This window comes from Parasteatoda tepidariorum, chromosome 1, assembly GCF_982258835.1.
Source record: "Parasteatoda tepidariorum strain Cologne lab strain chromosome 1, Ptep-v5.0, whole genome shotgun sequence".
Classification (NCBI taxonomy): domain Eukaryota; kingdom Metazoa; phylum Arthropoda; class Arachnida; order Araneae; family Theridiidae; genus Parasteatoda; species Parasteatoda tepidariorum.
Window position 1 is genome coordinate 133,448,461 of NC_141755.1, and position 26,111 is coordinate 133,474,571.

At 28.5% G+C, this 26,111-nt stretch overlaps 1 long non-coding RNA gene across 5 annotated transcripts in view; it reads right to left on the reverse strand.

Annotated features, from left to right (window-relative positions):
* Window positions 1-19,887, reverse strand: part of LOC147816998 (uncharacterized) — a 42,388-nt gene extending 22,501 nt beyond the window's left edge. The window contains exons 1-5 of one of the 5 annotated variants that reach the window (XR_015429790.1): window positions 19,334-19,887; window positions 15,890-16,076; window positions 13,375-13,481; window positions 10,732-10,904; window positions 6,139-6,245 (exon numbers count right to left, since the gene is read on the reverse strand). This is a non-coding gene — a long non-coding RNA (uncharacterized LOC147816998). Of the gene's footprint in view, window positions 1-6,138; window positions 6,277-10,731; window positions 10,905-13,361; window positions 13,482-15,889; window positions 16,077-19,333 lie in introns of all 5 variants that reach the window. The other 4 variants (XR_015429788.1, XR_015429786.1, XR_015429795.1 and 1 more) reach the window with 4 other exon arrangements.
* Window positions 19,888-26,111: the final 6,224 nt, after the last annotated feature.

The following is a 26,111-nucleotide window of genomic DNA, read 5'->3' on the forward strand; positions in this document are numbered from 1 at the left end:
TAAAACCCATTATGATTTTCGTAGTTCATTTAAACAAATTTAAGAATCCAAGTATTAAGTAAGTGAACTTGATATAGAACTTAAATAAAAGTTTGTTAAAAAAAATTCTTTTTTTTTCTTACGGTAAATTTAGAAAGTAGTTGTTAATTTAAATTCATACAGCATTATAAGTTGAAGTAAAATTTTTTATGCTCTAAGGATAATAGAACTAGGCACTTATATTTGTTACAAAATTTTTATATTAATTAGTTTAAAAAATATTTATTACAAATTATTACCTAATAATTATTAAGACTGGAAATATAATTGAAATTTGTTCATTTACAAAATTGCCAAAACAAAGTAAAAACAAATGGTTTCAGATAATTTCAAAGTATTTAGATTAAAATTAAGCATTTTCTTGATTGAAACAATATTGTCATTAACTTTTCTCTCATCTAGTTTAAAAAGTATAAATTTTAATTATTTTGCAGCATTTGTACTGAAAATTTTATTCAGTTTGTACTTCTATTCAAAATATTAGGGCCATGTTACCATAAATATTATTCAATTAAAGTGTATTTTATCTTGTTGAAGATACAATTTAATATTACAGAATTCACTGTAACAGATTTATCTGAAAACAAATTTTCTGTTACCAAATACACAAAGCCAAATGTTGAACAGACACAGATTTACAATTACTGATGCTTTATAAAAAATCATTATAGAAAAAAGTTATTGCAATTATAAATTTGAAATAAAATAAATAAAACTAGTATGATCACGAATGACCATCTAGCCTTGAAATGTTTACATAATTTTGTTTGATTTTATGATAAAAAATATCCCTGTCAGTAAAAAAAAATTACTTATTTGATTCTTTCTCTACATGCAAAAGTTTCCAAAATACACTAAATTCTTTTTTATCATAAACACTTTTTATTTTACACATCTCTCCAACATCGTTATTTATAAATCATGAATAATTCACAGAACTTTAAATTTAACACTAAACATACCATTACCGGTAAAATGACCATTTAAGAATTTTTGCATCGAAAATGTGCTTATCATTTTTTAACATTTGACTTCATGACTTTTCTAACAATTATATACAGTTAATATTATATTTTTCTTTGGGTATTTTGTTTGTTTCGAATAATACTTGTCATATACCTAATTCTACCACAGCCAGTCATTTGACCGGGAGAACAATTTATTGCTTTATAAGGTTATCGGATCAGAAATTACGATGTAATGCGCGTTCAATGTATTGCGTGGTGAGTTGCATATTTCTACTAAGACTGTTGCATATTAGTTCAATCAGAATAACTGTGAATTCAAATTTCAAGAAAGTACCTAAAATTTTAGATTTTGACATTTTTGTGAAAGAAAAAGTGGCAAAAACTGTTTTCGTAAGTAGCTTATATTTTATTTTGATAGCTATATTTCATTTCGAACTAATTGTTAGTTTTTACAAAGAAAAATGTCAAAACAATCAAGACAGCACAAGTTCTTAGAAGAAATAATATTAATTATAAGAATTATAATTATAAGAATAATAATAAGAATTATAGAAATAATAATAATTACAAGAAATATGTCTGTGGAAAATGTACAATGGAAACACTTTGTATATGTAAAAAATGAGTTTAATAATGAATTAAAAAATTTTATTCTTCGTGTTTGTAATACATAAAAATTGCCAATATACAATTTTATTTAATCATAATAAAGTTTTTTTTAGTTTATTTCTTTCCTAACATCCATATTTTATACATTCAATTAAGAAACATACAGTCATTTGACCGACTATGGTAGAAATAGGTATAGATTAAGGGATAGTATGCTTAGAGTTAATGAACTTATTCTGCAAAATTAAATGATGTAATACCAGTTTTACTCATAAAATTATGGAATATAAAACTTAAATTTACTATTTATATAGGATCATTAAATTTAATAGAATAAAGTTTTTGAACGATTAAAACATTGCTCTAATATCCAATAAGAATATTTCTGAGATATCCAGATAAAACATACAATTCATAAATGAAAGAAGTCCCTCAGATATCTCATGGATATCTGTGATAAGTCACATGTATGTGTCAGGTGTTTCTGGGATATACAACAGATGTCACAATACCCAAATATCTGTTTGATATCTAACAGTTGTAACTCCTGGATTTCAGAGGAGCATTTCATGGATATTCAGAAGATTTGGAAATATCCAGCCTTTTAGTATACGTCTCAAAGATTATTTGGGAATATTTGATGCTGCATAGGATTATTTCTGTAATACCATAATAATTATCACCCTTACGGCAGAATTTTTTCGAGCTATCTGCGACAAAACTCTCTAGCACTAATATCTTTCTGCAAGACACTTTTAAGAATAACAAACATATATGTTTCAAATTTAAGGTAACAAAATCACTGTGTTTACAACAAAAAAATATATATTTTTTTTTTAAATAAAACACGCAATAATTTTTAATTTTAATATTATGGGGGATATTCTCTCATTTTGTAGGGGTGGGGTGGACACAAATTATTTCCTACTTTGCATTTTGTAAATAATCATCACAATAAAAAAATAAATAAAAAGTATGAAATCCAAAGATCGACGAAATCATGCGAATCCAGCTCCACAAATGCGTGTTTCGAATCAGGCTCCTCAAATGCTTCGTTTCGAGATTACCTTATTCAGGGTGCGTAGCCAAATCTTTGAATCAAAAATAAGCACTTTTTAAAAACTTTTCAAGCACTTTACAAAGATTTTCAAGCACTCAAAAAATTCATATTCAATCAATGATATTATTGAAAAACAAAAACTTTTTATAAACAGTTTTAGCGTTAAAAAAACCCCAAAAAGAAACGGGCGTAAATTGAAACAATCAGTACTTTCCCACATCACTGAGTGAATTCAACTTGACCCTGAACTCAGAACAAAAGTACCCTTACCCCCTACGTCAAAAAAAGTGTTAGAAGTAAATTAAATAAACAAGAAGAAAATTAAAATAAATTAAAAAGAAAAAGATTTCATAAAGATCTAACATTCTCTATACGAATTGGAGCACTCGGGTTTTGGTTTCAAGTATGCGCAAGTCATAACGTGGGTACGACATGAAGTCTGCGTGAATGATTACGTAGCAAACTCCCCATTTTTCGTGAAATGCATGCGATCCACCAGATATCACTGAAGGGGGAAAAAAATTATTTGGAAAAAAAGCACTTTTTAAAAACGCCAACTGAAAAAAGCACCTTTAAAAGCTTTTAAAAACGAAATCCCCAAAAAAGCACCTTTAAGTACTTTTTACAAACGCTACGCACCCTGTTATTGTAATAAATAACAGCGCATAAAAAAATATCAGATTTTAAAAAAATGGAGAAATCAATAGCAATAACTGCAAAAAGTGGGATAGAATTATCACCTTAAAAAGTAAATACTCAAATGCACGATACGAATGTTCCGTATTGTTTCAAATATATGGGGATATTTAATATCCAAGTGAAAATCAATATCAATAACTGCTGAAAATACAATTAAAACCTTATATTAATTTACGATACTATCGGCGTAAATTGAGCATGTGAAAAATTGGTTATCTATATGCATGATTCAAATATTATGCATAAATTTCTGAAAAGAAAATTAAATATATATTTTTTTTACTTTTCAAAAGAAAGATCTTTTTGCAAGAACTCTAACGTGCTCAGACGGCGTGTCTCTATGATTCTGACACAGGGATTATCACTTCATGTTATTTTATACATTAATATGTGCACTCCAGCGTGTTAATTTTATTGAACTTTTCTACATGTACTACATTTTGTACTTAACTTTTTGAGATATAATTTTTGATCATTTTTCCTTAATTTATAACAACCAGTGTAACTTTTTGCACTATGTCATGAGAAGATCATGTAAAGAACCTACACTCATATTGAGCAAAATCTTCAGGAGCATTAATGCAATAATTATTGGCATGCTTTGTTTTTAAGTGATAGACTCAATATTTTGTTTGAGAAAGTTTGTATAAGAACTGAAATAAGAATAACAAAAAGTAAAAATTTAAAATGCTATACAAACTCAAAGGTAAAAGTATAAGGGGAGACAGTGGTAATAAACAATTGATACTTTTATCAAAATAAAACTGGACTCATTTCATCCATGTTTAACTTTTTTGATAGATCTTACTAATTATTTACATTTAAAAAAATATATGATTAGAAAAAACACAAACTGAATCTTATTCAAAACGTTTCACTCTTTCAAATCAATTATAGTTCTAAAATGTAACTGTTTTTACAGTTAACAGAAACTCATCTATGCATCGGAGTTATGTAATTTTTTATTTCTTGCAAAAAAAAACAAAAAAAAATCCCAATGAAGAAAACATTAATTTATAAAGAAAAAAATCATAATATATATTTCTTCCACATCATACAAACTTCAATACAACTATTGAAATAAACTTTGTTGGAAATACAAAAATGTACAGAAATAAAAAATTATCTAAAATTTATATTTTTATAAAAAATTACAAAAAGATATTTTAAAACTTTTTACTTTTTTTTGTACTAATGGTGTATCAGTTTTAATTTTCTGATTTCTAAAAATATATTTTGAGCTTTAGATTGATATTATCACAATTCTTTAAGTCGTTTTCATATAAGTTTGCGAAATTTCGATTTTGTTTTAATTTCATCACTTTATTAAATAGCATTTCGTATTAGCCCATTTTGAGATATTATCATAAAAGAAAAAAAAAAGAAAGATCAATAAAGTTTTAACTAAGAAATGTTTTATGGGGAATATAGTAAGGATAAATTAATGAATAAGATAAAAATCATAATAAGTGTAAATTATTGCTCTTATTTACACACAAACAGGAATTTTAACATGTACATTTATTCAAAGGGCTACGGTGGGCCTGGCCTACTTAGATATTTGATTGTCCATCACAGAAATATTGGACATCACTTTCCAAACAGAAAAAAATCTTTGTTTCATGAATCATTTTGTTTAATAAGCTGCATCTACTACATTTTAAATTTTCAAATTCATAACTTTCCATGACTAATTCCAAGAATATTCCATGACTTAACGAAGTTACTATTTTCTCCGACAAAAGCACAACAATAAATTTAAAAAAGCATTATAACATTAATTGAAATGATAGGTATAACGAAAATTCATACTCTGCATCTTTATATTTATTTTAAATTTAAAAAACAGAGTAAAGAAAAAGTTGAAGCAATAAAATAGCAGAAAAAATACAAAAGCAATTTGCTTCTCCTCTTTTTTACTGCAGAAATATATTTTAAAGATGCTTTTCTTGTGTATCGGAGATTAAAGAAATACTCCTGATATTTCTGTTCTCTTTTCGGAATAAAAAAAAATGGCCAATGACTGGCTTGCTTCAGCTAGAATTTTAAATTGATAAAATAAAATAAAAATAATAACAAAAATTCTGAAATTACAGAAGTTTAAAAGATAATTCGCTCTAGAAATGATGTTTTATCGTTCATTTTTTTAAAGAACACCATAATTTTAAAGAACACAATAAAAACATTTTATATTTTAATAAAATATGACTGTGAGTGGGGATTTTGTTACAAATTCAGATATTCGGTACATCATGAAATTGTGTGTGTGTGAGGGGGTAAATTCTATTTTAAAAAAAGAGACTTTTGGGCGCCCTGAATCCATGATTTTTTAAAAATAAATAGTTAAAATCAAGACATTTCATGACAAATTTTGTTCAATACCAAGATTTAAGACTTTCCTGGCGTGCAGATACCATGAACCTGTTTCTCTATTGATCATAAATTAAAAAAGTTTTTGAACTTGTGAACATTTGCTATTCAAAAAAGCAAGATCAATTAGAAGTCAAAACTAAATGAACACCAAAGATAATTGCCTAACAGTTATTAAATATAATTAACAGTACACAACTGTAAAACCTCAAAAAAAATTTCAAAATCTTTTGAGCTTTGAAACCAAAGTATTTAATTTACACTCATAACTATTCTAATTTATCCAATCTGAAACAAGTGTAATTTAATACAGGGATTTTGTTCCAGGTTATATTAAAAAATTTTATACTAAAATACTACAACTAATTTATGACATAATTAAAATGAACATACTCATTTTTTTTTACTTCCAATCTTGTCAAGAAATAACATTAGTTGAGTACATGGCCAAGACTTTATTTGTTGAGCTGTTACTACTCACCCCTTTTTGACTTGTTCAGCTAAATGCCAAAAATTGATAAAATGAGATATCTACTTAAAGACACGAGAAAAAGAATGACATTTTTTTCACAAATATAGTTTAAAATTACTAAATTTAATTTAAAAGAAATAATAAAGAATAATTCATAGAGCAAAAAAGTTATTTTATAGATTTATTACAGGGTTGCTACTCAAATCTGGGAAGAAAAAAAAGCTCCCTGCGTTTTCCCTGTATATATTATACACAATATACTAAGAGGAAACACACAATTACTGCGCAAATTTTACGCTATATCAGGATAACTAATACTAGTTTTAATTGCTAGAAAAACTTAAATAAGGAACAGTTTAACATACATAAAAAAAATAAAAATACAGCAAATAAAATAGTAAAGTACAACTGAACTATATTTAAATACCCCATAGATTGCACTTAAAGAGGACAACATTTTGTAAAAAAAGAAAATAAGAAATAAATATTCCTTGCATTTTCCCTGTTAATTTAGTTGATTTTTTAATTCCCTTTATTTTTCAGGTTTTCCCTATTCTCCCTGCGGAGTGGCGACCCTGTATTTTACTTTCATTTCCTTAATTTAATTTTAGACGTTAGATATCAACTTTTTAATAAGTTTTTAAGCAATGTCAAAAGACTATGTCAATCAAACCATGTTCAACATTCATTTGTTTAGAAATGAAAATTATCACATTTTATCCATAAAACTCTTGATCACTGTAACAATCATTTGCCTCATTTCTATTCCTAAATATATTTTTTTTTAACTGGATTTTTATTCCGATGTATTGTTGAACTATTCAGGGGTGATTGTGATCCCAACTCAAAAATCCTGAAAATTTCTTATTAAAATCATTAATGACGCATTTCAAAAAATTAATGTCTTTATAAAGTTAAATTATTTATATTTTCAAAACATTAAATTCTAAATAAATTATTTACAGCATAATTTAAATGAATAATTATGTATAAGTTTACTTTTATCTCTAATCACATTTATTATTCTGCCAGAAAAAATATTTACAAATGAAAGACGCCAAGTATAAATTCTAGTTCCAATATTTTTAAATAAAATAGACAAGAATTTTTACACACGATCGATGATTTCTTGAAGCTTCTGGACCTAGAATTTCCAGAAACTTGAGGAGTATTGCTAGCAAAAAATCCGGTATTTTTCAGGAGCACAATCACCTCTTTAGCAGACTTAGCTGGTTTAAAACAATGCCGTTTAAACCAAATGATTTAAAAGAAGAAAAAAAACAAAGTCAGAATATTTTTTTTAAAAGAATCTTTTTAATAAATAAATTTTCCGGCATTTATATTGATTTTTTATTTGTTTAAATATTGCGAAGTGACAAGATGGTTTTCTCACCTTTTTGGAAATTTTGAGTTAAATTCCGTTATTTTAAATAAACACAAAACTGCAATTTTCAAATGTTTAGGTAGAATTTGAGTTTTCACAAAAATACCAATGTGAAATAAAGTATTGTAAGCAAATTTAAAATAAAAACATGACGTTTTGTAAAAATGCTTAAAATAAATTAGACCATAACTAATTCAAAAGTAATTCTTGTTCTAACAAAAGTATAAACAAGAATAAGGTGCTTTTCTAAATTTTATTTTTTCAGTTCAATTTCATATTTGTTTTCTGCTACTTAGATAAACAAATTTGAATTGTATACAAATGTGAATTTTATGCTTACATTCATTATTTTAAAATTCATTTAAAATATTTTTTAAGTAAATGTTTCATAATTTTGCAATATGTCAATAAGAACATTGTTATATTTAAAGCTCAATTATGTTAAAATAAATGACACAAAAGTAAATAGTTCTTCGTTTTTCTAACGGTCAAAACTAAAACCCACCTTTACTATAATATGTGTGTATATATTTATGTAACACATTTATCAATTTTATTTCTTTTCATCAATCTGTTATGAAATATTTCTTAATTGAAAAAATACATTTTCTTGAATATCTCATTCTCCTTGATATTAAAATTCGTCACAGTATATATACATATTCACACATTACTAAGATAACATTTAGATATAAAATACTATTTAGCCTTTCGTTTAAAATAAAAAAATTAAAAAAACACCTGGTTTTGGGGTTTTTATGAAGAAAAAAATAGCTTTTTAAACCCTGTCTACCAGTCGCGAAAAATTTCAGTAACCTTTACTCCCTATTTAATGATTTTCAAGGACTTTTGAGGTAACTATTTTTTTTTCTTCAACAAAAGTAATGTTGAGAAATTGGAATTAGTTTTTAAAAAGAAATGGTTATTAACAGATCCACTAAAATATTTTTATCTGAGATGGTAGACAAAACTTTAAATATTTAATTAATTAAGCTATTTAATTAAATAGCTTAACGAGAAAATTAGAATAATTTTCAGCATCATATTACATAGTTTTTCCTAGATGCAGGTGTTTGACCAATCTTAATGAGCCTTGATTTCTCAAACGTATGTAACGATTTTCTTTAACAGCAGACTTTCTAAGTCTTAGAGACCCATACTTCTCAAAATCTAACTGAATCAATGAATGACTATACATCTTTTGTTGTAAAGAAAAATATGAATATTTATTAATTTTAAGATTTTTATTTTAGTATGTCTATCATCTTGGTTATTTATTTTTTTAAAAGAAATTTGTCGCGGCATATTTTTTAAATTATTAAGCAACAAAATTTTTTTTATGTATAATGAATACTAATAAAACATATAAACCAAATTACTGTGAGCATAAGTTTATAGTTATAACAGTCGTCTTTAGATAATTTTTGTTATTGCTTAGCTTAGACATGCTTTTATGAACTGATATAGGTCAAATAAAAATTATACAACCTGGCTGCTTCCAATCAATGTGATCGAGGAAATGTGAAATCAATGCAATTTTAAAATGCAGCATCATGGGAGAAACAAGACAATGTAATATTTCAACTAAATAATATAATTAAAATGATGAAAAGAATAAAATTGATAAATGGGCTACATAATTACAAACATTTAAAATTGTAAAAGTATATTTCAGCTTTAATGATTCTAAAACACACACAAAAAAAAATTACTTTTTGGTCATTAGCTTTAAATGTAACAAAGTTCTTATTGTTATATTTCAGCATAAACAAAAAAAAAATATTTTAAAAAAATTTCTCAAACTTTTTTTTTAAATGAAGTATAAAAATAGCAATTTTAAACATTATAATAATAAATATGAGCATACTGCATAAATACAATACAAATTTGTTCACCTAAATAATAAAAAATAATTCTTAAATTAAACTGTTAAAATAAAATTTAGAAAAGTAATTCATTCCTGTTTATACGCTTGACTGCAGCAAAAATGTATCTTTTACTAGTTTGTAAAAATAAAGTTTGAAAAACTTTAATTCTTTCAGTCATTAATTCACACAATTTAACTAATACAAAAAAACTAACATAACAGGGAACAACTAACAATCTATTTTATTTTAAACATTTTAAGAGTTATGATTTTAGCTAAAAATTGATTGCATTGATTTCTTCTACATATGCTTTTTTTTGGAGGGGACAAAATTAATTTTACATAAACAATTAAAAATTGCAGATTTATGTCTATTTCAAGTAGGTGAATTCCAATTATCAATTAAACTCAAAATTGTAACAAATGTGAGAATTTCTATTTCATTTTTCAATATTCAAACTAAAAACATTCACATAAATAGCAGAAAATTTATTTAAAAAGATGTTTATTGAAAAAAAAATTATAAGAAAACCAGGCTTTATCTTTTTAAAAAAAATTTTTTTTTTGGTTTTGACCTTGTTTTAAACGGACAAACTATGATTCATGAAAGAAATTAAGGGAAATATACTAATGAACAAAACAAATTGCTATTAAACAACTGAAAACAGAATTTTATTATTTTTTTTAAATGATCTTGAAATGAAAATTTACTGTGGACAGGTAAATAAAATATATATGGGTAATTAAATAAAATATAAACTTAAGGGTAAAAAAAAAATTTACACTCAGAGGTAGCTAAATAAGAAATAATAAATCACTTACATGCCGAGGTCATTTAAAATAACTTAATTTTAAAGCAAACGTACGAAGCTAAATTTACATTAAAGATGGCATTTACATAAATTAATGACATAACAGTGAGAGTGAAAACAAAGCGACAAAGAAGAGCCGATCCACACAAATGATTATACATAGGTAGTTCTAAATTAAATTTTTTAAAATACAGAACATCTGAGTCTCAGTTGTTGTTGGTTTACCTCCCACTAGATCTGAACTATGGGCTATTAGCGACAATCTGGGAAACATCGCAGAGGAAGATCCGAAGACATGCCATCACCATTTTAAATCCTCTGGAGAGGAGATGACCTCTGCTTCGGTAGCCTGATGACATGCGAAGTCAATCACTTTGCTTAAAACAGTTTAACGAGGACCGATACAGCACACTCTCGGTCCCTTTGCATGCTGATCAAAGAGGTTACTCACCCGCACACTAACCGCAGCCAGTGATGCTTGACTTCAGTGTTCTATTGGGATCTTGATGATCAGTCAGTTCACTGCGGGACTCTCAGTGCATTTGCAGCTATGCAAAACAATAGCTATGAAGCCCCAACGTTATCACAGCCATTAGGATGAAGTCTATTAAGGCCCATTTAATCCTAAAAATAAAATATATTATTAATAAAATATATAATAAAATAAATATATGTTGTGGGAAACTATCAACAGTTTGAAATTTCTAACTTTTTGGATTGATTAAATAGATCGGTATCATAAGAACTAAATACTGCAACGAGCTTGATTAAAATTTATAAGATTTATGCCAATATAGCAACAATCTACGTAAAATGTTCTACAAATGTCACCCAAATGATATGCATGGGTGCCAAATTTGTCAAAATGTTAGGAATTAGCAAAATAAAAATGAAAAAAAAAATTTTTATATTGAATTCCATGAGTTAAAAAAAATTTCTAATTTTATTATTCTAAGCTGAAGGTTTCGGTAGCGAATATTATAGAAATAAATAAGTTCTTCCGCGCGTTGCAGGGTGGCCACAGTCTGGAAAATTTTTAAAAGAGGCGCCAATTACTTAATGAGATTATTGCAAGTTTCAAAGGCTTTAATTTTAGGGATATTTCATGAATACAATTTGTCAGCTGTAACATAAATTTACAAATATTTTTGGATAACAATTGCTACCAGCTTTTAAATTTTTCTGGAAAGTGGCTACACTTGGAAGGCTTGTCCACCCACCCCCCTTTTCCATGAGATGAAGCATTTAAAATTGAAATGTTTAAATTTCAAATTTACATGCTTTCTGTGGACTGACAGCGAGATTTGTCTATCAGCTAAAAGAAATATCTTTTAGGCTTTGAGAATTTACTTTTTTTAGGAATTTTTAGATTTAGATTTTAATAAACAGTACTCCTAAATCATTATCTTATATTATAACAATGGTAAAAGCATACTTAATGTTTATAATAATTATTCTTAATGTTTCTGATAAAAATTACTTTACATGATATTTACTATTTTGGACAATGTATTTGTCAACAAAAAAAAAAGTTAAGTTCCGTTTTATGTATAAGACGCATTGCAGTGTAATGATATTGATGTGTATGGTTTTAATTTTTTATGTTGATAGAAGTCAATGAAAACTGCATTTATCTAAAAACAGAGAGCTTTAAATGCAATTTTTTTAATAATATTTATAAATGCAAATAAATTCTAGTGAAGTTTCATTATTATATGTGTCCCAATTTCTGTTTTTTATTGTATGCAGCTGTCTCTTATCTCATAGCATGTGTACCATAATATAAATTATGCAAACATAAAGTTTTATTTTTCCCCTTCAAGTTTATCTACCATATTAAGATCTCGGTACACTAAAAGAATAGTACTCCCATTGGTCTACTAAATTTTAATTGTTTGGTGTGACTTTAAAAACTTATAACATTATAATTTATGCCTGACTAAGTTCTACTAGATAACAGAAAAGTCTGAAGCATCTGAAACAGGCTTCCCCGACCCCGGGATGACTATTTCCTCCAATCAGATAGCTTATTATAGTCACTAACTAGGCTTGTTATAAGAGTGAGAAAAGTATAAAAAAGCTAAAATACACATATCAACTCGTGAAAAAATAATTTTAAAAAAGTATGTAAAACTCATTTTCATAATTTACATACTTATTTAAAGTTATAATTTGTGCACATTAACAGTCGAACAAACCAAAGATTATCATGATTAAATAGGATAACATAGTAAAGTAAAACAAAATAATTCAGAAATATTAAGAAAAATAGACACTAAAGATTTTTTTTTTATTCAGGAACTTTTTTCTAAAGTTTAAAAAGTTTGAAATTTTGTCCAGGGACAAGTCAGATCAATCTCTTGCCTGGCTATAAAAGAAATCAGCTATAAAACTGAAATGTTATGAATATATTACACCAAAGACCATAATAATCTTCAATTAGTAACAATCTTTAATAATTAAGAGTTTAAAAAAAAAAAAAAGGATGGTAGATTTTGACTTGAAAATATTTTGTATTTCATGCAAATTCTGCACTTAATACACAATAGAATTATTTACTTAATGGACAGAAAACAATTGAGAAAAATATTATAAAAACTTTAAAATGGCGAGCATAAATTATTAAATTGATCATTAATTTTTGTAAAGATTTAAAAAATTTTTAGCTGAAGCAATGTAACAAAAGCAAAAGAAACATTAAATAAATTGTATGTGAAAACCAAAAACTAATCTATAAAAATAAACAGACTTTAGATAAAATACTTTCATCAACAAATAATTTGAATGAAATGCTTATTATTTTACCATACTTAGTCAAAAACTACAATTTAAAAGAAAAACAAAAATTTTAAACATAGAAATGTTTAATAAATATAAATTATTATATCTTCCTCTTACAAAATAAATATTATGTTTAAAAAAAAAGTCACAAAATATAATTAAACAGCAAAAAAAAAGAAATAATTACACCTGCATAAACAAATATTTTTGATGAAAAATGTAGACCTCCAACTTTTTTTTTAACACATAAAAATTAAAAAAAATAATTAAATTTATTGCGCCTAGCTAACTGAAAAATACCTTGTTTTCGTACCCTCTTGTCCACCAATACCACAAGGATAAATAGATACAGAACCTCTGTTCATCATCCAGTGCACTTTAAAAAAAAGTCATTTCAAACTATTTAACTGAGAATATGCTCTGAAAGAGAATATAAAAATGTTATAAAATGTCAACTAAACATCCATAGAAAAGTATATAACAATGTTTTCGAGTAAAGACATGACAACTTACTTCATTGAAATGAAGTAAATTTTCATGCCTGGGGAAAAAAATCAAAATTGTAGCAAAGAGGACGAAGTTTATTCACAGTGGAGAAAATGCTAAAGTCAAAGTTGGCACACATTAGACAATTGACTGTTTTATCCAGATTTAACCACAGTTTTAACACTCATATCAGAAACCTAAAATTTTAGGTAAGAAAATAATTGTTAGCTAATATGAATGTGAAGTAATTATAAATAAATAAACATAGAAAATAAAAAGTGATCAACTATGATGTTCAATTGTTCTGACATTAACCCCCCTTTTAGTTTTGATAATCACTGTCGAAAATCATAAGTTTTGGTGAAGAGGATGATTGATTATCAATAATAAATATTGAATAATTATGACTAAGAATTTTCAAAATTGCAATTTATCTAATTTACTGCTAGAAAAATATATAGAAATTGAAAAAAAATTATGATTTTTTTTTTCCCAGCACAAAGTGCAGTCACTGAAATATACAAAGTATAATAAATAAAGTTATGAAATAAAAAAAATAGAAGTAAATTTTGTTTCCTCCCCACAGATCTAATAAAATAAGTCAGAGTTTAACAGATGTAACAGTTGCTACAGTCAAATTTTTAATTTTCACTTCAAATCTATTGCAGTTTATTAGTAGTATATTTCATTTGAATTACCTATATGATAACAAAAATTTATTGAGAATAATCTATTTGATTAAATTTGTGTGAATACAATATTTTCATATTAAGTTATGCTGAAGCTACCAAATATTATACACTCATTTTTAAATTATTTTGTATACATGCAATGGACAGATTTAGTTTTATCTTATGCTTAGCAAAGTGCTTCTTGTTAAAATTCTTAGTTGAACTATTACGGAATTAGTTGCAAATCACAGTTTTTCAAATTTTTACATTTTATGCAGATTCTTAAAATAGAGATATTTAAATAATTTTAAATAGAGACCTGCTTTTACAAAAAAAAAAAAAAAAAAAAAAAAAAAAGAACCCAGAAATTTAGAATTACAGGTTCCTAAAGATCTGCAGTTTCATCAAAGCTAGTGAAATCACTTGAGTATTGGGAAATTTATTTTAATAACTGTACTAAATATTGTTATCAACTTGATAAAGCACTTTAACCGATTGATTGAAAAAAATTAATCGATTTATACGAGTAAATGATATAATGATTACATAGCAAAATTATTCCGTAAAATATATATAATTGTGCACTTTACAGTATAAAATTTTTTAGATTATTATTGCTAAATAAAATATGCAAGTTATTTTTTTGCATCGAATTATCATTGGATAAACCAACTTAATAATTGTGGGCAAAAAATTTTCAATTCGACTAAAAAGTTCTTCAGATATGACGAAATATTCGAAATATAAAACTTAACATCAAGGGGTACAAATTTTGGACTACTCTCCTGACCAAACTATTGGGACCTTTTCCACGATTGTGGGTCAGAAATCCTAATTCTTCAGAATACCTTAATCCATCTGATTTTGTACCTTAAAATGTCACCTGCACTAATTAATTGCCACATTTGAGATCACCCTTTCAAACCATTAGGACTGAGTCAGAGAATGTGAAGATCTGATCATTAGATCAAAAATCATCCTGGGTGGTCTGCTTATTTTTTTCACGCTGCATACATAAGCATGAAAAACAAATAATGCGAATTACAAAAAAAAAAATTTCACAAGTTAAGATTATACAATTATTAGTGACAACTTTAGTTTTAATTAAGCTAAGAAATCTGTCTAAATTGTACCATCAATATTCAGACGAATAACAACTACCAACTCAACAATTAGAACAATAGTAATTATCTGTAATGTAAACTTAAGAGTTATAATAAATCGAACATAATAACCTTAAAATATAAATAATACATTAGTCATTAAGAAAGCAAATAAATTATTTTACATACATTTTTAATATATGATGCATAATATGAGTAATAATTATATTAGTAATTATAATGCAAATATTATGCATGATTGAAATAATTATGTAGATGGTTGTTTAATAAAATATCTTCAATGACAAAAAAGAAACTTGTCACTGGTTTTTATAAGTTTTTGCCACATTTCGACAAACAGTCTATTATAATTTTCGACAGGTTTTTGACATGTCGTGTCAAAACCAGCTTTTGATGCAAAAACTAAAACCCTGGTTAGTAAATGAAATCTCTCCAAGAATTTTTCCATATCACAAGAGCCTGTCGTGCAAACTGCTATTGCCAATGCATTTAATAGATTTTAAAATCTCAATTTAAAAAAAAAAAAGAAGAAAAAAAATATACAAACTTGATTGGAGGTTATGAGATATATATCCTTCAAGTTGGTCCTTGTCTGTAATGTGTCCAGTACCTTGTAAACCACTGCCCGGAAGTTGCAAATATTTGGAGATTATTCAGCCACAGATCATGATAGGGAAATCTTCCAATTGCCCAAGAATATATATGTTTTTTTTTCTCCCGAGTAACACTTTTTCCTAGAGAAATATCAAACATTAAAACAACTTTTTTTAAAGCATCTTATAATTAAAATCTAATTGTATAGCTGTAATCCTTCAATATTTTACATAAACAATATAAAACCTTTTTTTAAAAAAAATTATGATCTAAAGAATTATTAAAATATAATGAATTTTAATTAATACAACTAAATATAACAGGTACACAACTCCAAATCACAAATTTAATTCACAACTACTAATAGCATAGAAATTTTTATAATCATATAACGTTAAGTATGAATACTTAAACGAAATTTTAAATATAATATACTGATATTACACCTACATTTTAGAAAAATTTAAAAATGAAAATTATTACATTTTATATCTTTTAAGAAAATAAATATAGAAATGCATAAAATATTTACTAGTATAATAAATGGTTAAACTGAGCTCAAAAATAAGTAACCTTAAAATTAAATCATGAAATACCTATTGCATTTTAATATATTTCACAACGTAAGCTATATTAAAATTTAATTTAGGCCAAGGGTCAGCAAATTAGTAGATAGAAAGAATAAAAAACAAAAGAAGTAACAAAAATTACAAATTGCAGATTTGCAATGAGAAACCAAAGCAACTAACAGAAAACTTACTTGTTACTCAAATTAATTGGTTAATTCTATGTAGCTAAACTTTAAAAAAAGTATTCCTTTAATTTGAGTGTTGTAAAATCACCGGAAAATTATAAGATTAATTGCATTTTATTATATCTGAAAATGTAAACAGTATTAAAACTCAATTTAGACCACCGCTGATCATAGTAGTATATAGGGGAAAAATATAACACAAGAAACAACACACATTTCAAATACAGTAGGGAACCGATTATCCGGAACGATCGGGACCATCGCTATTCCGGATAACTGATTTTTCCGGTTTTCTGAATCACTACAAAAAGCAGTTTTTTTTATTGTTAAACCCAACTAAAAAAAAAAAAAATTATGGAAATAATCTTAAAAAGAGGAAAAAACGATGAAGTAATACACTAATGATTATTTCCAAAGTGATGGTAAGGTAAACATCCTTCAAAAAAGAAAGAATTAATACTTATATACAGTAGGGAACCGATTATCCGGAACGATCGGGACCATCGCTATTCCGGATAACTGATTTTTCCGGTTTTCTGAATCACTACAAAAAGCAGTTTTTTTTATTGTTAAACCCAACTAAAAAAAAAAATTATGGAAATAATCTTAAAAAGAGGAAAAAACGATGAAGTAATACACTAATGATTATTACCAAAGTGATGTAAGGTAAACATCCTTCAAAAAAGAAAGAAAAATCCTAAAATCTTATGAGGAAAAAAAATATCTTTCAAAAAAAATGGCGGGAAAATTTCTCGAATTTCGTTCCGGTTTTTTGGTTTTCCGGTTTTCTGATTTCCGGATAACGGGTTCTGTACTGTAGTAGATTTGCAAAGTTAAGCTAAAGAACTAACTTCATCCAATAACAAAAAGTCTGTTACTGAAATAAAATGGTCAATACTATAATAGTTAAGCAATAAAAAGAGTGCTTTTTAATTTAAAGATTTCATGAATTGTTTCATTATGGCAGCAGTAACTGAGAAATACTAATTGTAAATACATAAAATTGTAAATAAAAACACTTTATTTAAAATAACGGATGTGATATTCTACTGTATTTACAAAAATAAAATTAATATATCTGCCTGGAAATAAAGACAGATGTACAGACGGTGGCTAGCTTAGCCTTGGAGTAGAGAGGTCCCTGGGTCAATCCAGACCCCTAATCCTCGTTCATGATAAATAAAAGATGACATGACACAAAATTAGTTTCGCTTATTAAAGGTGCAAAGGTTAATAATAGATTGCAAAAATTACAGAGTGATTTACGTTGTGTACACACAGAACGACTATTAAGAACAAATTAAAGATTTCCAATAACAGCGCTTCGCCTAAGCCTTGAATTTGTTAACCAATCAAATTCAACGATGCGCGTAGAAATTTGCACCTCAGAACTTGAGACGAGTCTTGTTGCGGAATTTTGTTTTTAATGTAAATTTGTAAATTTTTCTTCTTTTTGTTTTCTATTTACAACTGTAAGCCTCATGCTATACTTTGTGGTGCATGAGGAGTATTAAGTCGTTTAAATAAAAAAAATTTAAAAAAAAGAACTTGTTGTTAATCTACGTCGCACTAGAGCTGCACAATGGGCTATTGGCGACGGTCTGGGAAACATCAAGGAGGATGATCCGAAGACATGCCATCACAATTTTGATCCTCTGCGGAGGGGAAGAAGAACTTGAAACGGTTACGCTGTTGTTGTTGTTAATTTACGTCGCACTAGACCTGCACAATGGGCTATTGGCGACGGTCTGGGAAACATCCCGGAGGATGATCCGAAGACATGCCATCACAATTTTGATCCTCTGCGGAGGGGATGGCACCCCTGCTTCGGTAGCCCGACGACCTGCGTGCGAAGCCGAGCACTTTACGATAGCACAGCTTAACGAGGACCAATACCGCACACTCTCGGTCCCTACGCAGACTGATCCAAGTGGTCACCCAACCGCACACTGACCGTAGCCAGTGATGCTTGACTTCGGTGATCTGCTGAAAACCGTGTCTTAACGATCAGTCCACTGCGGGGTGAGACGGTTACGATGTATTTCCATTGGGGAAAAGGTCGCCAATTCAATGATTGTTGATCATAGTATCTTTTTAAAAATTCGAGTTAACGACTTTATAAAAATCTTTTGATTTTAATCTTTTTGTTTTGAAAATCCATCCTTCAAGATATGATTATGATGTGCCATAATATGAGCGTTTTTTTCGTGATTTATTCTTCTTTTGAAATAAAGAGAAATACTTGGAAAAAAAAAAATTTTTTTTGTGATAGTGGGGAAAAAAAAGTGTTTGTATGCTGGTTATAATGGATTAAATTTCATTTTACCTTATCGCATAAAAACAAATAAAAAAAAAACAGACTAAAATATGCTAATTTTTCGAGTTGAAAATATTTCTTATATGATTAAAAATAACATTAAAAATTTTATTTATTAATATTCAAGGATTCTATTTTTTCATTTTTCCTTGAGTGAAATACGAAGAGGTCGAGCTAGATTTATTATTACTAGGGGGCTCCGCCCCCTGCTCGCCAACCCCCAGAACTGCTTCGCAGTTCCATTGCATATTGCTTCGCAATCTTATAAAAACATTTTAACAAATTTAAATTTTAAAATAAAAATGCCAGATATTGAAATCAATTACTTAATGAAATTTATACACTTCTCTGCCCCCTTCACAATTTGATTATCTTTTCTTCATGTAGCTGAGAAATTTGGAGCTGTAGCAGAGAATATATCTCAATAAGAAATGCTTTCCCGTTTAGAATTCCGCCATTCATTTCTCTGACGTCTGCCAGAGATATTTCGACGCCTGATAGCAGGCATTTTATTTAGGCAGCAGGCACTAAATAAATAAAAATAGAACTAAATAACTAAGATATCGTTTTAAATCTCAAATCAAAATAATTGTTTGTAGAAAGTTTGTTTTGGTTTGAATATTCGCACGTTTGTTTTGGTTTGAATATTCGCACGATGACATTGCCATTCTATTGTAACGAAACAAAAAATTTATCATGAAACTAAAAATTTATCAAAGGAACTAAAGATATTGAATTCTTTTTTTATGAAATTCAGTTCCGTTTTTTTTATCCACTCTTATTTTTGTTTATCAATCTATTAATTCAGAAATGCTTTAAATCAAACGATGCTTACGGAAACAATGCTTATGCGAACCACCCGAAAAATGATTTGCTGCATTCTCATAGGTTGAAACTAAATTATTAATTTTATTAATTAATTAAAGGAAATTTTCATAATTTAAGAACTTATTGTACATCTACATAACAATACCTTTAAAACGACACCTTATTTGTTTAATTCTGTTGCGTAGTTTGGGAGTTTTTAGCGAGACAAAATATTGCTAGCCTATTAATATATAGATTATTATTATTTTAAGTTTGTTATGAATTCGAAATCCGAGGATTTAAAACATCCAGAACATGCAGTTTGTTTCGTAAAAAAGTTTTTATTATGAACTTTCAGAATCCTTTAAAAAAAATGACCATTAGAAGTCTCAAATCGGTATTTCAGCGATAGCGAGAAAATTTTTTTTTGTTAAAATCGAGCCATTATAAGAATGAAGTTGGTAGAGAAAATATTAAAACCACTTTGAATACGGTTTAAACTTGGTGTTTTTAACAAATTGCTTTATAACTCTCCATATTTCCTCTATCAGTGAACCAAATTTTGATGTTTTCAGACTGACCCCCTCAGACGGCGATTGATAGCGTTTTCTTTCTTTTTTCCTCTCTATTAAATTCACAACTCCCACTACGCAGACTTTTATGACTTCTATTTTTAAAAGGGTACTAAAAATATACATCGAGGCAGTTTTTACGCAACAACCTATATTTTGTAGCATTAAATTCTCGATTTGTTTAGGTTAATGCGATAAAATAAAAAGATATGCTCGTTTATTTTTCTATTCAGCTAATTGACTATAACAATAAGTTGAATTATTTTATTTCGTTTTTATATTATAACCGTCGTTGAACAGTCGACCCAATTTTTGGGTTTACGTTTACTAATGTTCACCTACGTAGCGTTGTAATTTTGAACCCAATCCAGAAGACAAGGAAACTCATGGATCAAATATTGGGAGAAATTTGCATTTGTGAGGACTTTTTGATGGAACCAACCCGCATTTGCGTTACATGGAGAGGAAGACACCTCCCACAGTTAGCCTGACGGCTAGGGGATCCGTCTACCACTGAGGATATCTCATATCAGCACTTTGGTCAGAGCAAGCCGGATGCGGAATTCATATCGACCAGCCATCGCCGGAATCGAACCCCCGTTCACCTCATTGGAAGGTGAACGCTCTTAACTCTGAACCATCGCAGCTCAAGTTAAATTATTTAACAGAAATCACTACCGAAGGGCCGGGATAGCCTGGTTGATAGGGCACTGGACCCATGTCCAAGAGGACGCTGGTTCGAACCCCGCCGGCTAAGGACTCCCCGGGCAGTAAACGGTGACTGATGCACGTTAAATCTGTCTAGTCACAACCCCCCCCCCCATGTTCCCATAACAAATCAAACCTCTGGGGGTACTGATCCAGGAGTTACCTTGTCTTCTGGATTGGTTCAAAAGTACAAGTCTACGGAGTTGAACATTAGTAGTCGTAAACACTAAACAAAAGTGGGTCGGCTGTTCAACGACGGTTATAACATATAAAAATCACTACTGTAGCTTTAAAACTACTCAAACATACACATTGTTCTACTAACTGGTCATGCGTTTCTACTATTTATATCCTAAAGGCAAGGGGTATATACATATACCTACTTATCGTAAGTGTGATTAATTTCTTCAAAAAGTCCTGCACGAAGGCTAGATTTTCGCAATGCTTGTCCCAGGAGTTTCCTTGTTTTCTGGGTTGGGTTCAAATTTTAAGGCTACAGAATTGAACATTGATATGCGTTAACTCAGAAATGTGTTACCCGTTCAACGGTGGTTATGAAATAAAATAACATTCAATCAACCAATGTCTTTTCATCTGCTTTCTTTAAAAAAAAAAATTATAAGAAATTCTTATGACACATTATAAGATAAACTTTTCTACAAAATGGTCATAATATCAGGAAAATTGTGAGACACTTAACTCGATTCTTACAAGTTATACCTAATATTTATTTTTTGTTCAAAGCGATAAAAAAGCTTTTTTCTTAATAATTTTTTTACATTAGTTTAAGTAATTCAACATTATATGAAATTTGGTATTTATATTCAAAATAAAAATACTATTTATATGCGGAAATACACCTTGGAAGGATAATATTTTAAAACAATACACTTATCATTGGAAAACCAATTACATTTAATTATCGAAAAAGAAAAACAATTATCATGTTATTTTTTGACTAGCTGATTGCTATCTATCACATGTTATTCGTTAAGAGAAAAAAACAAAACATGCATATTAGTTAGCATTGTGTGCAAGCATTTTTAGTTAGGAAATGAGTTATTTTAATCATTTCGTTAAAACTTTATGTGTTAAAAAAGGCATTCACGCTACAATACATAAACAATATAACAATTTCAGAAACAAAAAGGCGTATTATAGATCGTATTTCACATTTTATTTTTAAAATTTAACTGCATGTTTCTAATGACATTTGTAAGCATAATAACAATATTGTTTACATGTGTACTAATTTTGATGAAAAATATATAAACAGTACAAAAACTAGTTATACAAATTATTTAATCTACTGATTTTAAAAGTTTTGATTTTAATCGAAATGTGCGTTTTGCAGAACTCCCTCCCTGCCCTTTGTATCAAACTGTTGCAGTTTTAAGAACTCCTACCCTCCCTTCCAGGCGGGATGTCATTATTTTATGTGCTATTATTAATTTAATACGTATCTTACACTAAAAATTCCTATTTAGTGAATTAGCAAGTTTGAAAGGAAACTATGAAAAAGATAATGACTTAAATATGGGAATCATGCAAGAAAAGGAAAAAAAATTAGAATTCCTCTCTAAAAAGGAGACCTTAGAAAGAAAAGATTGAAAAACACAAATGGATGACAAGGGAAGGGTCTAGGTAAGGGAAGTGGGGAGGGCGGAAGTAACTTTGAGCAATTTTTAAATAATTAATATGTTGGCAAGTAATCAGAAGAATTTGCAGCCGTAATTTAAATCTTTAATTTAGTTTCTCATTTTATTCATTTTTTTTATATCCTCCTCAGTTTTTATTTCTTTATACTTTTCACACTTTTTAAGAAATATAACTCAACTAAACTCAAACACAAACCCGTATTTTCCTTGCATTAAATGTAACTTTTTTTCGAAGGATTTCGATTCGTTATCATCAAAACATGGAGGGTTGTTGCCTTGCCCGTAGTCTATAAAATACGGGTTCCAAATATTAAGGCTGGTGAGCGATTGAAAGTTCGGTACCCTAATTGTAAATGTCACTTTGTGCGTATTTCGCTATTACTGAAAAACTTTTAAAGCAAATCGTAAAATTTATGTACACGATTATAAAATTCCTTTATCCGATGATAATTCAACATAAAAAATAGTTTTTAATAATTATTTAAACTAATTCAATAATATCCTCCTTAGTTTTGCGTGTGAATTGTGTTTAATCGATGAAAGGCCCTCGAGTGCAAAGGGTTAAATTTATTCGCTTTTTCTTTTTTAAAGCGTTACTTTTAAAAATAACCGTCATTCAGGTGATTTGCAACGTCCGCCCTTAAACCGCTTCGCTGATTATCCCGAGTTAACTCGGGTACGTATATATTGCAAATATTTATTATCCCGAGAAAACTCGGGCATAGCAGAATTTGTCGGTACGCTTTGTTTTCCTAAAGCAAAAAAAAAAAAAAAAAAATCTGCTGTGATCAGAAGTTTGTTAGGGAGTTATGCTGTTAGATTGTGGGACTGCAAACATGTTTTGTGCAATTGTTTATACGATGGTTGATGACATTACATGGAAGAAAGAGGGTAAAACAAATGGGACATCACTTCACTGGCTGTTGTAAAGTATTAATTTGTGTTGTCACTTTTAAAAACTATTATACAAAGACTACTATTTAATTTTCTTCACTTTCCCGAGATAACTCGGGATAGTAAACTAATAGTGAATTAAATATTTTTTCACAAATAAAAAAAAAATTTTTTAACTTAAAACTTGTTTATTATGTTTTGTTTCAGTTCCTTGTATTTATTAATGAAATAAAAAAAAATATCGTTTTTATGCATTTGTTTCAACAAATATTGGTAAGGGAAGCGGTTAATGTGTATATTTTTAGAATCCTTGTCAGAAATGAGGACAAAAAAAGTCGTAAATTAATGTTTAACACCGTCAAAAATATAACGATAATTATTGAAGAAGCTGGGACTAAAATCTTCTTAGCGTGTATAACATAGCTTCCCAACTTATTTTGGGTCACCGTCCTCTTCACAAGTGAAAAACCTTTCAGCTCCAGCGTATAGAAAAATATTTGAATATGAAGTTATAAACATTTTAGTCCCATATTAAGTCGTTTAACATTTTTGCTTTGATGCTCTTCCGAAACCTTTCTATCAAATAATGGAAAATATATTTTATAGCTAATGCATTTAAACTATAAACGTATTTTTTGTTCCTAATTTTTGTAAAAATATCTACTATGCAGGTAGGTAGGTACTTTATTGACGACGCATTAGAGCTACACAATGGGCTATTGGCGACGGTCTGGGAAACATCCGTGAGGATGATCCGAAGACATAATATCGCAATTTTGATCCTCTGCAAAGGCTCCCCTGCTTTGGTAGGCCGACGACCTGCGCACGAAGTCGAGTACTATATGGTAGAATAGCTTAACGCGGACCAATACGGCGCATCCTCGGTCCCTACGCAGGCTGATCAATATGGTTACCCACTCGCACACTGACAGCAGCCAGTGATGCTTAACATCGGAGTTCTATCATAAGTAAATAATTTAAGTGTTTTTGCGTAAAAATAAATTCAGCGGAATCATTTTGAAATTTAAATTAAATACTTAATTAAATATTTTTGTTATATTTTATTGAAAAATTTTTTCGACAAATTTTATCAGAGCTGCTGTAGATAGAGCGTTCACCTCTCAATAAGATGCTCTAGTTTGGAAACCCAGAGGTGCTGGTTGATTCGAATTCCGGTCCCGACTCGCACCGAACACAGTGCACTCGTAGGATATCCTCAGTGGTAGATGGATCAAGGGTTAGTATACCTCAGCCTTCGGGCTAATTGTGAAATGTTTTCGTGGTTTTTCTCTCACTATAACGCAAATGCGAATTAGTTTCATCAAAATGACCTCCGCGAAAGCTAGTTTATCCCAATGCTTGATCTATGAGTTCTCTTGTCTTTTGGGCTGGGTTCAAAATTACAAGGTTAGTTGAACATAGATAGTCGCAAACTCAGAATTGCGTCTACTGCTCAATGCCGACAATATAATAAAAATGTTATTTGGTAGATCTGCAATCCACCGCCTGATTTTTTTTTATTAGTACTACTCTGAGTGAAATATTTTTAAAAATCGAATCACATATACTTTATGAGTTAACAAAAAATGTGAGGTAAAGTATATTTGAGAACATCCCTTTGAATTATCACACACAAAAAAAAAAAAAAGCACATAAATTATACAAATGAACTATCTTACCAATACCTTCAAGAATTCTTTACAAAAAGTGTTAAAAAAAAACAAATATTTGCATACTTCATAGTTTTCTAGTATCAAATTTCTAAATTTGAAAAATAGTATATTTAATTAAAATAAAGGATACATCAATCTTCAAAATTTTCCGAAAATCCATAACATCTCTTAATCAACCACAATCTTGTTAGGTCCCTGCAGAAGGGCTGCACCGCCTAACGCGATAATCCCCCCATCCCTGTCGGGAAACTATGACACAGAAAAAAAAAAGAATTGAAAGGCCCTTATAAAAAGAAAGAATACAATTTTTTCAACAATCTGACTGGTTTGGTTGTGTTTTTCTTCTTACCTTCCAATATCCATTTAAAGAACTTCCTTCCGGTTCTACAAACTTCTTTACCCATAGCGCTAACAACCACACCACGACTCACACGATGCTTCCACGAATATATAGCTTAAAGAACTTCCTTCCGGTTAATTAACAAAATCTATTTTGGCCCATTATGTGCTCTCTAATTAGTGTATAAAAATTTTCCTTGGTATGATGTTTTGGTATATAAAACTCTATTTTCTGGCAGAGTTTGAAAATTATAAGTTAATATTAAAGGGAGTTACGGAGTCAGTGGTGTGCGTAGCTCCGGAGACGAAATTTATCCCTTTTTCAGCTATTAATCCCATTTTCCCAAAGAAAAATAATTATTTTTATCTATATAACACTTTATTCTCGTTGAAATATCGAAAAATAAATTTTAAAAAATAAAACAAGGTAAATAGAAAAAAATTTAAAAATTA